The sequence below is a fragment of the Rhinolophus sinicus genome, chromosome 15 (genome assembly GCF_057876585.1).
Source record: "Rhinolophus sinicus isolate RSI-liver-muscle chromosome 15, RSI-T2T, whole genome shotgun sequence".
NCBI lineage: Eukaryota > Metazoa > Chordata > Mammalia > Chiroptera > Rhinolophidae > Rhinolophus > Rhinolophus sinicus.
This window is the reverse complement of record NC_142515.1, coordinates 93,773,136-93,790,835: the sequence shown is the minus strand read 5'-3', so window position 1 is coordinate 93,790,835 and position 17,700 is coordinate 93,773,136. Positions and strand designations below refer to the sequence as shown.

The 17,700-nt window shown below is 40.6% G+C and overlaps 1 protein-coding gene and 1 pseudogene across 1 annotated transcript in view; both read right to left on the bottom strand.

Moving 5' to 3' along the window:
• The window catches only part of DPYSL2 (dihydropyrimidinase like 2), a 110,046-nt gene that overhangs the window by 82,803 nt on the left and 9,543 nt on the right, over positions 1-17,700 (bottom strand). The gene's annotated exons all lie outside the window — the stretch shown is intronic.
• On the bottom strand, positions 11,376-12,186 carry LOC148755266 (transcription factor BTF3 pseudogene; annotated as a pseudogene).

Genomic DNA, 17,700 nt, shown 5'->3' with positions numbered 1-17,700 from the left:
CACTGGACTTATTAGAGAGAATAGTTCATAGACTGTGTAGATGCCTGACTACTGCACTGTACACCTGAAGGTGAAGTTGAATAATATTGAATGTCAACTATAATTTTATATATATATATAAATGTAAAGTACAGCATAGGGAATATAGTCAATGGTTTATAACAGCTATATACAATGTCAGAGGGGTAGTAGATTGGGGGTGGTTATCACTTTGTGAGGGGTCTAAATGTGTAACTATTACATTGCTTTGTACACCTGAAACTAATAAAAAAAGTTCTATCAAACAAATATATCCTTACTATCTATCATAACTTTCATTTATATGCCTCTCAGCTATGAAGGGACATCAGGCTTACTAGACATTTCTCACCCATTGCCCTTGGTGGCCCCAGTCAGGTTGTAATTCATAGCCTCCTCACCGTTCTTTCACTGTCTTTCCCGTCAACAAAGCTGCATTCAGAATCTTCACTAATTCCCTATGAGATGCAAATGTTTCTCTTGTATTTCTGTTTTGTTTCTGTTTTGTTTCTACACTTATTGCCTAATTCTTCCTGTTCAAACACAATTTACTCCCCTTCACAAATGCACTACTCTCGTCTTGCTCACCTAATAATTTACTGTTGAGAAACGTTACCCACAGAGCACTTATCTAGATAGGGAGAAAGCTTTCTGCACTGGTGAGGACACTGCACATGGCTGACAGCACTGTGCGTTAACATGAAATTCCTGCTGCTGCTGAAGCGGAATATGTTGGCACTGCGTCCTGGCACACTCATTTCAAGACGCCAACATATTAACGATCTCATCTGACTAGCTCATCTAAGGAAATAATTAGGTTACATCCCATTTGTCATATTGATCTTACATGACCCCTCCACTGAAAAAAACCCTAATCTCAATATTCAACTTTGCGTAAACAGGCTTGGAACCTAGTATATGTTTCTCTCATTCGTTTTCTACCACAATCTCCGTACCTACCTTCTGTGAAATGAATTCAGGCTTCAGACTAGAAAAAGATCATGCAATACCACAGGTAGTATTTTGGTTTTTTACGAGGTGCCAGTTCATGCTTTAAAAACTATATATGTATTACACATTTAATCCCCCTAAACAGCTCTAATGTTACGAATTGAATGCTTCTATCCCCCCAGATTCATCTGTTGAAAGCTACCTCCCAGTGCAATGGTATTAGGAGGTAGGGCCTTTGGGAGATGATGAGATCATGAGGGTGGGGCTCTTAGAAGAAGAGGCCAGAAAGCTCTCACCCCATTTGCCTCATCCTCCATGGGAGGATACAGGCTTCCTGCTTCCAGAACTGGGAGAAAGAAATGTTTGTTGTTTAAACCACCCAGTCTACAGTAATTTGTTACAGCAGCCCAAACTGGCTAGCACACCTAAGGGTGAGACACCATTCTTATCTTAATTCAAGAAATGAGGAAATAGTCACAGAAATACCATTACCAGATAAAATACCAAAAAAAGGTGCCCAGGTAAATTTGGATTTCAGCTAAACAATGAATAATTTGTTTTAGTATAAGCATGTCCCAAATATTGCATGGGATATATTTATAATAACCAAAGTAAAAAATTATTTGATGTTTACCTGAAATTCAAAATTAATTGGGTGTCCTCTATTTTTATTTGCCAAAACTGGCAATCCTACATAGAAAGAGTAGGTAAGTTGGCCAATGTGACACAGCTGGTAAGCGCAGCAACTGCCAATATAAAGCCGGGCAGCTGACTCCAGAGCTCACACTTCTACTTCATGGATCTTTGTAAGGATTAAATGAGACAGTCCACAAAAATGGCTTAGAATGGTGTGTGACACCTACTAAGGATAATAATATTAATAACCAGTATTTTGTCATTGATAGTCCTAATATCTCCAACTCTAAAGGACATTATCAAGAAAGTAAAAAGACAGCCCACAGAATGGGGAAAAAATATTTGCAAATCATATATCTGATAAGGAACTGGTATTCAGAATACATAAAGAATGCCTAAAACTCAACAAGAAAATGACAAAACAACTCAATTTTTAAAAATTGGCACAGGGCTTGAATAGACGTTTCTCCAAAGAAGATATACAAATAGCCAACAAGTACATGAAAAGATGCTCAACATCATTAGTCATCAGGGAAATGCAAATCCAAACCAAAATGCGATACCACTTCATGACCAGGAGGATGGCTGTAAGCAAAAAGACAATAGCAAGAGTTGATGAGAGTGTAGAGAAACTGGAGCCCTCATACACTGCTAGGGGGAATGTAAAATGCGGCCACCACTGCGGAAAACAGTTTGGCAAGTTCATTAAAAAGTTAAACATAGAGTTATCATATGACCCAGAAATTCCACTCTTAAATACATACCTAAGAGAATTGAAAACATATGTCCACCAAAAACTGTACATAAATATGCATAGCAGCGTTATTCATACTAGCCAAAAAGTGGAAACAACCCAAGGTCTGTCAACTGATGAATGGCGAAAGAAAAGTAGTAATATTCATACAATGAAATATAATTCAACCATTTAAGAAATGAAGTCCTAATACATATTACAACATGGCTGAACTTTGAAAACACTATGCTAAGTGTTTAAGTGTGGGCTGGTCTAAGAGAATGCTACACTCTGGGTGGCTTAAACATTTATTTCTCACGGTTCTGAAGGCTGGAGGTTTAAGATCAGGGTGTCAGTATGATTGGGTTCTGGCGAGAGTCTTCTTCCTGACTTAAAGGTGGCCATTTACTCACTGTATCCTCACTCATTTGGTGGAGAGACGGAGGGATAGCTCTCTTCTTCCTTTTATAAGGACACTAATCGCGTCATGGGGACTCCACTCTTTTGACCTAACCACCTCCCAAAGGTCCCACTTCCTACTACTATTCCATTGGGGGCTAGGGTTTCAACATAGGAATTTGGGGGAACACAAACATTCAGTCCCTAAAATTAAGGGAAAGTAGCCAGTCACAAAAGGCTTCCTATTGTATGATCCTATTTATATGAAATGTCCAGAATAGGCAAATTCAGAGACAGAAAACAAATTAGTGGTTTCCAGGAACTAGGAGTGGAGAGAACAGAGAGTAGTGCTTAGTGAGTTTCTTTTGGAGTGATGAAAATGCATTGAAAGTAGATAGTGTTGATGGTTGCACAACTAGTAAATACACTAAAACCACTGAATTGCATACTTTAAAGGGGTGAAATTTTATGGTATGTGAATTATACCTCAATAAAAAAATGCTTTACCAAAACTCACTCCTCTCCTCAAGTCTACCCTGGCCCCACTTACCTTTGGGAGTTACCCTCCCCTCCTCTTCTACCTAAAAATAAAGCCCATAAGGCATCAGCTCCTTCAAGGTCCCTCCCTTCACCTTCAACCCCATACCTGGGGTCACACAGTCTCTTCCCAGCTGCAAGAGAAAGCCCAGATCATCCCTGAGCAACCACATGCTCCTCTGCACTTAAAGCCAATCGCTCCTTTCTTGTCAGGGAACCACAGCCCCACTCTATCAGGCCTGCCCTCCCACTGAGCCTTCCTCTCATGACACAAATATGACCAGCGTTCCCCTTCTTGTCAAAAGCAAATGAACTTACAAACACAGAAGGGCCCTCCCTGTGCCTGCCTCCCCAGCAAAATGCCTGTCTTCCCTAAGGACACCAAGACGAGATCCCCCCATCCACCCCCACCAACCCCCACCACCTCACCTCCCAATCTCCCCAACCTCACAGCACCTAGCTGCTGCCACCCAACCTGCACCAAGACTGCTCACACTTGACTCCCGCAAGTGATGGTGGGCTGCGCCCCCTGCAACTAACAACGGCAACTGGACCTGGAGCTGAGCTGCGCCCTCCACAACTAAGACTGAGAGGACAACAACTTGACTTGGGATAGTCCGGGAAGTACACACTGTTCCCCAATAAAGTCCTGTTCCCCTTTCCCAATAAAAATCTTAAAAAAAAAAAAGAAAAGAAAGAAAGAAATGTATGTTTAAAAAAAAAAAAAAGATTGCTCACACAAAGACTAGTGCCTAATGGCCAACCAGTGGTCTTTCTTCAGGCTTCATTCCACTTCATTTTATTCTGCTTTGGACAGTATTGACCATCCTGCACCTTCTGAAATTTCCTTCCTTCACCTCCCTATCTTCACTTTTATGATATTAATTAACATAAAACAGCCATTAATTAAGCACCTGCTAATACCAGGTACTGCACTTCCACCTATGGTCTTGGTTAGTCTGAACCAAGCTGTAGAATAGGGATTTGTCTCTATTTCTTTATGTGGCTCCCAAGCCAGTAGATTCATTACACTGATGCTCAGCGTTCAATACCTTACTCGTCCTCAGTCCCAGATGGTTCTGACATCAGTCCTCCACCTGCCACGCTACCACTCCTGCTGCTGTTGCTCCTATTTCTCTGGCTACTTTTTCTTAATCTTTTTTGGTCATTTTGCCACCAGACTCTTCCCACCGCTAATAAATTCTTCCCCCTCCTGACAGAACAATCTTTTCACAGCAGATATCTAATCATGTCATTTCTGTTGAGAAACCTCCCACAGCTTTTCATCAGAGCTTCAAAGAAGAGCTAAATCTGAATTTATGTAAACCAGGCCACGGCAAAAAGAAGGAAAGCTTCTCAATCCCACAAAGGCAGCATAATAATCTAACAGCAAACCTTGGGGAGAGCCCATACAAGAAAAGAGAAATCTAAAATCACATTATTTAAGACATTACAGGAAAATATAAAGACAGAAACGCCACCATTAGCACCTCTCCCCCGTTAGCTATAATAAAACTCAAACACCTTAGCCTGTCTTCCCCAGCCCTGCACAATCTGGCCTCAACTCCTTTTGCAGCTTCATTTCCTGATGGTTTACTCTTTCCTGCTCCCTCCTCCCGCACCTTTCCCCTTTTATCCAGTGAGAGTATTCCTGACAAGTAATGCATTCGCTCAACTCAATGGCATCAATATTCTCTTCTTTCTGCCTGGTACAGTCCCTTTCTCTTCATGATGGAAAGTCCTCCTCATATTTCAAAGCCAACCTCAAAAACCATATCCTCTACGTGGGAAACCCTGACCCCTGTCATTCAATTCATCCAACAAAATCACATGAAGCATGTCTCTATCCCAGGCACAGGAAATTTAAAAGTTAAAAGAGACATGGCTTCTGCCACCAAGTTTACAATCTATGGGAGGAAGAACAATATTAAGCAAGTAGATAATAACAGCTAATATTTATGTAGACTTCCTGTATACCAGGCACTATTTTAAGCTCCTGACAACTGCGCAACACTCTAAGACAGGGACTATTCCTCTGTTAGGTTAACAGGTAAGAACACCGAGGCACAGGAACGTTAACTAACTTTCTCAGAGATCATGCAACAGGAAAACGGTAGAACCAGGATTTGAACTCAGTTGGTCTAGTTCTGAAGTCCATCCTCTAACTCCTCTGAGTATCCCCAGGACCATGGCTATGAAAGAAGTAAACAGAGATGTGACAGAGGGTAACTAGGACAGGGGACAGTGTGACTCTAAGGCTGTGATATCCAATACAGTTTCCACTGGCCACCTATGGCTATTGACCCCTAGAAAGGTGGGTCGTCCAAACTGAGGGGTGTTGTATGTATAAATAACATGTATACCAGATTGCAAAGATGTGGTATGGATGAATAGCAACAAGATGACCCACTACAATACCCTTCGCTTGTATCCATCTTGTATGCCAGGATACCCTTGGCATCCATCTGCAGACAAAAGTGCCTTTGGGGGAGCTGTGGGTTCCAGCACCATAATCCAAGGGACCCTGGAAGAGTCTTGCTCACCTGTGTATCAGGTAATAGTCAGAGAGACCTCGGTTCCAGGTGTGGACGCTGCAGTGGCTCGTGAACCAGCGCCAGCCCCTGTCAGCCACGGGCCACGAGCCTCTGGACAACACTGTCTTAGATAATCACTCAGGGATAGAGAGCCTTTACGGGAGCCCAGATTTCCAGCAGAGACGTGCCAGTGTGTCACTGGAGAAAAAAATATACGAGTTTGGATGCCTTGGAGTGGGTAAGAGGAACAGGTGGGCTTCATCTGCATCATACCTCCCCCAAGGTGGCACAGCCCGCAATGCCAAGAGCCCTTCTTGGTCCATGATTTCTCCCGTGGAGGAAAGTGAGAATGTGTGAGTGAGCCCCCAGTTTCCCCAGCTGTGTGGGACGCTGCCACAGTGGCCCATTTCTCTCTCACCCCATCCAGAGTACTGAGTTAGGAGCTGCATGACTGGGGTCAGGAAGACGCTGGGAGAGCGACAGATAGGACACTCGGAGGGCATTAAACTGTACTCTATTGTGTGCTCTATCAAGAAGCCAACCCAGGAGCCATTGGGGACGCCTCCTTTGCAGATCCTCCCAGCTGGATCGCAGGTAAAAGCAGTGCTCTGAGCACCTCAACCACACACCCCCACCCTGTGGCCAGCTCTGGGTACATGCTCCTGACAGTGGCAAGAATGACAACAGCAAGCTTTGGCAGACAGCTAGTGAGTACCCTCAGACAGCTGGCCCAAATTTGTGGGCCAGAGAGAGACCACGAACTTGCCCTTGAGCTCCACTCTTGGGAAAGCAAAAAGAATGCTAGCAGCACCTGGCCTGTGCATTGCAAGATTGAGAGAAGGCATATAATCTTAAGCATTCTGCCACAAGAGGGAGCAAGAAACACGAAGCAAGCATATCTATAGAAGATCTGAGAAGCCTCTGAATCCCTAGTAAGTAGGATGACAGAAAGCATTTCTCTCCCAAAGTCAGTCAGTAAAGACTGGAGGAGGTGACTGCTACTGTAAATGTGAAGACAACAACCCAAGATTTCATGGAACATGAAAAATCAAGGAAACATGACACCACCAGGGGATCATAATAATCTCCCAGTACCTAACCCCGTAGACATGTAGAAGTGCGATTTATCCAATAAAAAATTCAAAATAGCTGTTTTAAGGAAGCTCAGTGAGCTATAAGGAAACACAGAAAGACAATTTAATGAAATCAGGAAAACAACACATGAACAAAATGAGGAGTTTAACAAAGAATTAGAGGAGTTTAACAAATCATAAAAAAATAATAATAAAAAAACCCCAACCGAAATTCTGGCACTGAAGAATACAGTGAATGAAAATTTTAAAAATGCAATAGAGAGCATCAAAAACCAAATAGATAAAGCAGAAGAATCTGTGAATTAGAAGACAGGACCTTTGAAATTATGCTGTCAGCGGAGAAGGAAGAAAAAGAATGAAAAGGAGTGAAGAAAGCCTATGTGATCTATGGGAGACCATCGACGGAAACAATATGTGAATCATTGGAATTCCAGAAAGAGAAGCGAGGGAGAAGGGGACAGAAAGCTATTTAAAGAAATAATGGCGGACACTCTTGATGGGAATGTAAACTGGAGCAGCCAATATGGAAAACAGCATGGAAGTTCCTCAAAAATTTAAAAATAGAGCTATCATATGGATCCAGCAATTCCACTTCTGGGTATTTATCAAAGATTAAATCACTATATGGAAGAGACATCTGCACTCCCATGTTTGTTGCATCATTATTCACAATGGTCAAGATATGGAAACATGTAAGTGTCTGTCTACTACTGAACACATAAAGAAGATGCGATAGATACATATATGAATATTATGTGATATATGCGATAGATAGATAGATAGATAGATAGATAGATAGATAGATAGATAGATATGTATTAGGTCACCCATGAGACAAAAGACAAACTAGCCATTTGCAACAACATGGATGGACCTTGAGGGCATTATGATGATAAGTAAAATAAGACAGACAGATAAATACTATTTATCACTTATATGTGGACTCTAAAAAAACCCAAACTCATAAAAACGGGGAGTAGAATGGTGGTTGCCAGGGATTGTGAATTGGGAGGAATAGGAGAGATGTTGGAAAAGGGCACAAACTTCCTGTTGTAAGATGAATAAATTCTGGTTATTTAATGTACAAAATAGTGACTATAGGTAACAACACTGTATTATGTACTTGAAAGTTGCTAAGAGAGTAAATCTTAAATGTTCTCACCACACAAAAAAATGGTAATTATGTGAGGTAATGGAGACGTTAACTAACCTTACTGTTTTAATCATGTTGCAACATGATATAGATACGTTTATCAAATCATTATGTAGTACACCTTAAGTTACACAATGTTATGTCAATTATATCTCAATATAGCTAGGGGAAAAGACAGTATGAGAGAAAAGAATGTAAAAGATGTCATTAATGATTTTATACTGACTGCACATTGAAATGACAATATTTTGGATACATTTGGGTTAACTCAAATATATTATTACAATTAATTTTACAGGGGCAGCCAGTTAGCTCAGTTGGTTAGAGTGTGGTGCTTTGAACAACAAGGTTGCTGGTTCGATCCCCACATGGGCCACTGTGAGCTGCGCCCTCCACAACTAGACTGAAACAACTACTTGACTTAGAGCTGACGGGTCCTGGAAAAACACACTAAAAATAAATTTAAAAGTTTAAAAAAAACGTAATTTTATATTTGTTTTACTTTTTCAATGTGGCTACTAGCAAGTGTAAAGTTATCTATGTGGCACCCATTATATTGGAAAGCACTGCTTTAGATAAAGGGAAGCCTTTCTGTAGGAAAACTTCATTATAAAGGTGACATTTAACCTGAAGTATAAGAAGGAGTTATTCATGCAAAGTACTGGGGAAAGAATAATCCTAGTAGAGCACAGAGACAATACAAAGACTAAGAGATGAGAAAGAGCTCACCATGCGCAAAGAACAGAAAAGGATCTTGAGTGACTAGAGCATAAAGAAGAAGGGGATGAGTGGTCTGAATGCAGCTGGAGAGGAAAGCAAGTGCCAAATCATGAAGTCTTTGAGAAACTGAAACGAAGGCCAGAACTACTTTAGGCCAAAGAATGACACGATCTAATTTCCATTTTTAAAGAATCACTCTAGTTGTTGCAGGACAATTCGCTGGATTATAGTAGCACTAGAATGAATCAATGGTGATGATTAGAGGCGGTTACTGTGGTCCATGTGAAACACGATGGTCTCTGGGATGAAGTATTAAGAGGTGTGTGGTGCAGAGTCAATGGGTTTCAGGTGTTTTGCAGGTAAACCCTACAGATTGCTGATGGGATGGATATGAGAGAAGAAGGACAGGGAGACATCGTGGATGAGTCTTGGGATTTTTGACTCGTGCAACCAAGTACGTGATATATCATGCATCGAAGAAGACCTGGGGGGAGATGAGCATATTTAGGAAAAAATCTAAAGTTCTATTTTGAACATGTTAATTTTGAAATGTCTGTTAAATACATGAGTGAAAATGTTGAGTAGGCAAGCAGATAAGTCTAAGTTGGCCACATAAATTTGAAGTCGCTAAAACAAGTATTGAAAGCCATGGGATTGGATGACATCATCTAGGTAGACAAAGAAGATTTGAGCCCAAGTCTGAGTCCTAAAGCACTCAATCCAACACTGGGAGGTCTAAGGTAGCAATACTTTATTATAATACTAAGATGAAATTTGCTTTATTCAATTTCCTTCTCTCATGAGTATACAGTAGAGTTTTCCAAAGCCTACATGATGTCTGATAACATCATGGTTCCAACAGCTAATGGAATATGCTCTTGCATAGCCTTAGGTTTTTGAGAATTTTCTAAAGTGGTAGATTTAGGTTATAAATATGTGTGTTTTCACAGATTAACTCTGTTCCCGGAACTTCTACTCTGCTCTTACCAGCTATTTTTAATTAGACCTGCTGTAATCTCCGTGTACTCTCACTATCATCTAATAAGCAGTTACTTTGAAATTCCAGGTTTTCTTGAACCTGTGTGGAAACATAACTAGAACCAAGTTATATTTCGTTGCTTTTTTTTGCAATACTTTTTAAAATTTTGAAATCTTTTCAAAATTAAAAATTTTTTATCGCACTCTGTCATTATTTAGACTGTCTTGTTCTAAAATAAAAGAACATTTATTTATAATATTTCTATTATATTTAAGGATGGATTGTTGGCTTTAAGAAAAAGAGATCAGAAGAATCAATTTCTAAACACATACTTATATTGTCCACACTTAAAGATGATAAAAGATGCAATTGACATATCAGAAGGTTCTGTCAGTCACTTTTCATGTAAAAAATGTTATTTATGTTAACCTGTAATGGGTTTATTATTGTTATTTTAAATAAATAAATATTCTTTAAGTCCCAAGTTTTAATTTCTAATATGGCAAATCGAGATATAACCTACAAAACCAAAGGCTCAGGGGTCCTCAATAATTTTTAAGAATGTAAAGACATCCTGAGTCCAAAAAGTCTAAGAACCACTGTTATAGAGGATAGAAAAGCATGAGTCAGCAAGGAGAAATGAGCGAAAGGCTGGTGAGTAGGAGGAGGGTGTGGCATTCTAGAAGTCAGAAAGAGTGTTTTAAGAAGGACAGTTCAATAAGTGGATTAAAGATGCCCCTATATCTCGGCCCCGAGGTTGTCTGCTTCACAGTATACTGGGACTGTGGGCTCAAAGCCTCCCAGTACCAAATTCAAATGTTTACGCATCCAACTGCTATAAATACTCCCAATAAGCATATTTTTAGCCATTTAGAGCCTGCCTGCTTTGCATGTCCTGCAAAACCCGCACGCAACATCTGCTAGCCCTAGAGAAATCAAACCTTTTGGTTTTGCAAGACGCCAAGCTGCTGTGTTGCTGCCCTTCAGTCTCTACCACAGAGACCCCCACTGCAGTGCTGAGCAACATCATGGGACACAGAAGCCCCTAATCCCTGCCCTGTATGATGTTCTTCTCCGCCAGGTGTCTCCTTGTCCTCTTTCCCTTCTGGATGGTGGCTCACACCTGTCCTTGAAAGGGCTGACGCTGTGAGGATTTCCCCTCTCAGGCCACTGTCAGTGTTGCCCAAATAAACCTGGCTGTGTGCTACTGCCATCTCTGCCATCTAGTGGTCCTGTTTTCCCTTTGCCAGCCCTGATATCCTCATGGGCATGGTCATGAACTCCTGGGTGATGTATTAAGATAATGACAAGGAAGGAAGGATCTATGGAGCCCACTACATGAAGGACACTATGACCTTGACAAATTTCACTAGAGATAACAACAATATTGGAGTGGTTTGAAGAGCGAGTTGTGGTATCCCAAATATGTAAATAACTCTTAACAAACCAAAAGACAAAGAATCAAATCCATAGAAAAATAGGTAAAGATTATACGCAGGTAGTTGACCAAAGCAGCACTATAAACGACCAGTCGTCATATGAAAAGATGCTCCATCCGCTAGCACCAGACAAAGACAAGGGGAAACTATGAGATACCATTTTTAACCTACGTGATTGGCAATTTTTTTTTAAATTTTTTTTTTACTAGGCAAAGAACTTTATTAACCTTTGCTTCAAACTTTATTCCCAAGCTTCTTCACCTTAATTAGCTGCAAAGAATGATTTGTGTATAAGCAAAAACTGAAAAGAGCTGCAGTGTCCAAGGGGCTTGGGCTTAAAAATATTAGAGATTGAGATTCTATCAGATCCATGAACAAAATTTAAAAAGCAGTCATAATATAAAATAGCAGCTCCCAGTAACTTCTTCAAGTTTTATCTTCTTCAGAAGTTGACTCAATTCAGTTTGCTTCATTCTTGGAAGCCTCATCAAAATTCTCCACAAGATCTAGAAGTTCACCATCATCATCCTCTCCGGTAGCAAGTGGTGCTTTTCCACCCACAGATGGTTTGGGCAGAGCTTCAGCCAGTCTCCTTAAACTAGTCAGACCGTCTGCACCAAGCTGGTTTAAGATGCTGGGTAGCATTTCTGTCAGCCGCTTGGTCTCAGCGTGGCCTGTGATGGTGAAAGTATTCGCTGCCAAAGAGGCTTGAACTTTAGGGTTGTTAAAGTGGATCACTGTTCCTTGGTTTGTGAACATATTCACCTCTTCAATACCAGAGATATTGTTTACCCCTAACTTCTTTAAGGAGAACTGAAGTTTTTTATCATCTGCTGTAGCTGTTCTGTGAACCACCTTCTTCTTTCTGCGAGCAGTTCCTTTCCCACCAATGCGCACTTGTGCCTGCAGTTTGGCGAGTTTCTCCTGGCTCATGATAGTTTCTTTCATCTTGTTGGAGAGGACACGGGACCGCGCGAGGGACTAGGGTTGGCGCTCCGGCAATTTTTTAAATTTGATATCGAGTATTAAATTTGATACCAACTCATGGGGAAATAGGTATGCTCTTATATGACTGAGGAGAGTGTAAAATGGACAGTCCCTTGCTGTCCACTTCTGACAATATCTGTAGTAACGTTAAGTATGCTTGCCCGTGAGCCAGGAGTTTCACTATCTAGTGTCTACCATAAAGGCACACTCACACTCCTGCACAAGCAAAAAGAATGTGCAAGAGGCTCCCTGAAGTGTTGTTCATTACCAATAAAAACTGGGAACAACCGAAAAATGGCTCAATATCCCATGGTATATTCAAACTGTGGAACAATGCAGTGGTTGAGGACACATACTCTGGAGCCAAATGCCTGATTTTATATCCTGACTTCATCACTTACTGAGCACATAACCTTAAGCATGTTACTTGGTCTCTTTCTACCTCAGTTTCCTCATGAAAAGGGAGACACTAATACCCCCCCCACCCCCCCAGGGTCAGTGAATGGTCTAAATAAATAACCACGTGTAAAACAATTTGAATTGTGCTTAGGACACATTTAGCACCCAATAAGTCTTAGCAATTATGATTGGTATCAGCAGCTAAAAGAATGTAAGCTTATATGAACTAATATAATTTATATGTACTAACATAGACCTCTGCAACACAGAGAAAGAAAAAGAACAAGTTGTTGATATATAGTGATATCATTTATGTAAAACAAACACACATGCACGCACACCTACATACACACGGAAGCACACAAATAATGCTACACATTTTCTCCAAGGACAGATATACATGTAAATAGGTAGAAGTCCAAAAGGATACGAAGGAATGAATAAACCGTGGTTATAGTTTATCCAGGAGGGGAGGGGACCGGGATGAGGAGAGTGGTCAAAGGGGGCTTTAGCCATCTCTCTGTTTAATAATATATTCCTGTGTGATGTATGTCAGTTCTTTTTTTTTTTAAGCAGTGAATGGGAGATGAAGAAACACAGCAAATATAGACTAAGTCTTTAGAAAAGTTTGCTAAGAAAAGGAGTAGACAAACAGAATTTGGAGAAAAATATGGGTCAAGAGGGGATTTTTGTGAGTTTTCTTGTTGTTGTTTTATAATAGAGGTGCTAACGGACGTGTGTATGCTGATAGAAACGATCCAGTAGATGGTGAGGAGGTGGACAGTTTCAGGAAGGAGGAAGGATGGTATTCAGGGCATACATGTGCCAATGGCCATAGGCGGAGTAGGGACCTTCCTTCTGCTGAGTGGTGGGGAGGGGAAAGCAGTACCAGTGATGGAAAATGATAAGTTTGGTGGTGAGAAGATAAGTGGGTGTCTTTCTGGAGACTTGTTCCCTCCACCCACTCCCTCCCAGTGAGTAAAGTGGAGTCATCCACTGAAAGAAGGTAGATGGAAAGAGTGTGTGAAATGTGAGGGAGAGGAGAAGATGTGGAGCATTTGTCTTGGTACTGGAAAGGGTTGAACGTCCATTTGTAGTTTGTGGCCGTAAATGAAAAGAAACCAAAGTCTCCCCACCTTGGCACCCTCACAGCAACGCTTCCGTACCTTTCTTACGGACCTCCTCAAAGATGTTCCAATTACCTTCACACACATCCATCTCCTATTCATTTTACAGCAGTAACAGCTCAGTTTGCTAGGTTCCCACTCAGGCCAAACATTTTCCATATATTACTCCGTTCAATCCTCACAATAACTCCAGGAGGTCACTATTTTGATGCCCACTTTTCAAATGAAAAAGCAGGTCTAAAAGAAATAGGTGATTTGCTCAAAACTACCACCTGGTATAATCAAAAATCTCTCTATAACATGGCAAACTCAGCCTAATAGTTTGCACACTAAATTCTCCAGTGACATTTAAGGAAACCTTAAGCATGAGTGTGAAGCACTGGACTGGTTTTCTCACAGAAGCACATCTTCTTATCTAACTAAATGGCCAAAAGGAAAGACAAAGAACTACCGGGTGATAGTGTCAAACAGTAAAGGGTCCTAAAAGCAGTCCCGAGTCCTGTTGGGCCTGAGAAGTTTGTAGAATGTCTCTGCATTGCTTTTCCTGGTCCCACATTTGGATTACTTCTATGCACAGCTTAACTCCTGAATCCTGCACAATAATTTTCAGAGTCCATACTTAATTAGGATGTGACCAAAAAATACCACAGACCAGTTAAGGGTGAGGTCAAGAAAAAACATTATGGAGATGTACTTTTGCTGGTATACTATTGATGAGCTAAGACAGCCCCAGTGCCATGATTGGGGGCTCATTGTTACTGGATGAGCTCATGGTCAGGAGGTAAAGCTGATCCTTCCCAGAAACCCTGTTTTTGCTGATTCTGTCACTGACGTTGGAGGAGAGTTAGTGAGCAGAGAAGTAGATGATCATTTTTTGCAGTTGACTTTTCTCCAGCCATCTTCACTACCAGCTTTGGCGTAATCATATGTCCTCTAAGATCTATAGTTTATTTACAGAAATAAATAAAAAGACCCAGTCATGTAATGGACAGGTGTGGACTCCATTGCTTTTAGTGAGCATGACTGTAACTCTGAACGTGCATCAGGTTTTAAAAGTCAGATTATGGATTTCCAGCCTTCAAAAGGCTTTAGGCTAGAGACCCCAGACAGAACACTCCAGCTAAAATACTAATGAAGGTCATACAAATACAAAAGTGCCCAATAAATCTATAAACCTAAAACCAACAGACACGTAAGGCCAGAACCTTGTAAGAATCTTAGGTCTACTATTGCCAGCTAATATTGTTATATTAATCATGCTTTTTCATGTTCTGCATTTCTGGTGCTTGGACATCTGGGGCCTTGATGACCCTGGAGAGGCTGCCGCTGCCAGGGCTGGCCAATTCCTAGATTCCTAAACTCTCCTGGGAATGCACTTCTTATAGGCAAAACAATCAATGCAAAGCCCATACCCCCATCTACCTCTTTGTGGAAGCTCTTAAACTCAGGGTCACTGTCTCCCTAACCTAATCACCCCAGGGTTAGGTTCCAGATAACTAGGGACGGCCCCTATGCCCCAGAGCCCACTAAAATTCTCCAACTAGCCAGTCCTAAGCCTGTTGACCCTACCTTGCCTGTACCTTCCCAGAAACTACAACAATAGCTCTTGCCCGTGTCTACCCCTCCCTCCCACGGCCTCCTGACTAGCTCCATGTTTCCCTGAGTGGCCCTGCACACATGCTATGTCTCCTGTTTCTGGGGATCTGTGAGTATAAAAAGTCCTTCTTTCATGACAGTCAGGTCCATGTCTGCGTGTATTACCTTAGCTGCTTAAAACCAATCCCAGTGATTTGAAACAATTGCCCATACGGGCCTGTGAGGCTCCTATCTCTTTATTGAACAGAGATAACAACCCCTGGAAAGAGACTGTGCAGGAAGGGGCAGATAAGGAGTGAGAGAGATGCCACTTCAACCAATACTGGTGTAGCAGCTGATGCCAGGCTTCCTGGGGCAAAGTGTTCACAAATCTAGGTCAAAATGAGAACCATATGACAATACATTTGATTTTTCATAAACTTCAATTTATGCATATTTTTTTAATTCTAGAGTTATTTTCTCTTGAACATTTTTGGTGCTAAAATAGTCTTCATTTTAGGAGATAATATTACGTAATAGCTTTTTTTTTCAGTGTCCCTATTTTGGCAACAGAAAAATTTGGCAACCATGAAGTTGTTCCCCAAATTTATTTTTGAAAGTTAACTGGAGTATGCAAGCCAAAGTCTGCAACCTCAGCACCAGAAAATGGAAAATGGACAAAGAGCTGGTACCTGAATCAATCCTCAAACTGTAACCATAATAAAGAAGGCTCAACTGTACATGTGGTTGGAGAGTGGGGCCAAAGACAGTCAGTCACACACTCCTCTGCCAAAGACATGGACTCTGAAGGGATCTCACCTGAGGGGGTAAACACAGAGGAAAAAATACCAAGCTTATGAAAAACTATTACAGAACAAGGGATAGGAGGTATCCTTGGAGGGAGTGAGTTCAGGAAACTATTTGGAATCTTCAGTGGAAGATAGGAAGACATCTCTAAAACAAAAACAGATACAAAACACTATAGAATATAATCCTACAACACCAAACCCTGATTTTAACAGCACAGCGAGAAATAGAAAATAGCTGCCAAGAGCTGGCCTGGCACTCACAGCGAGGTCTTCCCGTTGAAAATAAATTTCACAGAGCATCCACATCAGACAAGACCACTCAGGGACCATGATGGATCAAGACAAAAATGAGACCCCTCCATAATCACATCTAATAAAATATGAACATTGCCCAAATCACCAAATACTAAACGTCCCTCTCTCCTCACTAATGAGTGCCTACTGCTTCAATACCAATCACAGCTTTGGCTTCAGTCTAATCTACCCCTCTATAGATAAGGTTTCTTGAGATCCCCAATCACAGAATTGTCCCCACTTTATGACAGAGCCCAGTCCAGAGGGAATCCTCACTTCCTTGGACCCTCCCCAAAGTCACCCCACCAAAGCTCAGACCTCTAATACCTTTCCCTACAGAGATGCCTGATGGTTCCCCATTGTATGTGTTCTCCCTCAATTTAACAAGTAATGAACCCAACTCGTGCCACTACAGTTGTGGTCCTGGTGGTCATTGGATGAAGGACGTTGACAGCATGCACAAGTAGGAATTGAATGATTATTTAACAAGATTGAGAGTAGCTCTCTCAAACGATAATGAAAGCATAGAGACCTTTTCATTAAAGTCAGAAATCAAACAGGGAACCCTAATATTACCACTACTACCCAACATGTTTCTAGAAGGGCTAGGCAATGTAATCATGCAAAGAAGAGAAATAATAAATAAAGGCATTGGGAAAAAAGACGTTAAAGTAATGCTAGATAATAAAACTGTTCCAAGAAAATCAATCGAAAACTATTAGAACCAAGAGTAAGTTCAGCAAGGCAATCTATTACCAATTAATATATAACTGAAGAGTCACCAGAACGTAAACTTCAAAATATAATGGGGAAATTTCCCATTCACAAAAAACATATGAGAATAAATGTAACAAAAAATTTCAGAGGAATAGAACCAAATAACTGAAAAAAAGGCAAGATATACTATACACTTAAGTAAAAAGGCTTACTATCTTAAATATTTCTTATAATTCAATATATAAATTCAGTATAGGTCTGGTAAAAATCATATCAAGGTTCTGTAATTTAAAATATCTTTCATGGAAAATGCAGGTGAATGACAAAAAACAAACAAAAGTAAAGATATTTTTAAAATTACAGTAGCTAAAGTGGTATTGAACTGCTACAAAATTAGTAAGGCAGATCAGTGAAACAGAGAAGGAAGCCAAAAAATGCCCAGACATACATTAAAAAATTGAGTATACAAAAACTAAGTAAAATAACATTAATTATTAAATAAATACCATTAAGACAACTGGCTAACTATTTGAAAATTTGTTATACCTTATTTCAAGTTATAGATAAAAATTAATTTCCAGATTTAAATACAAATAAAC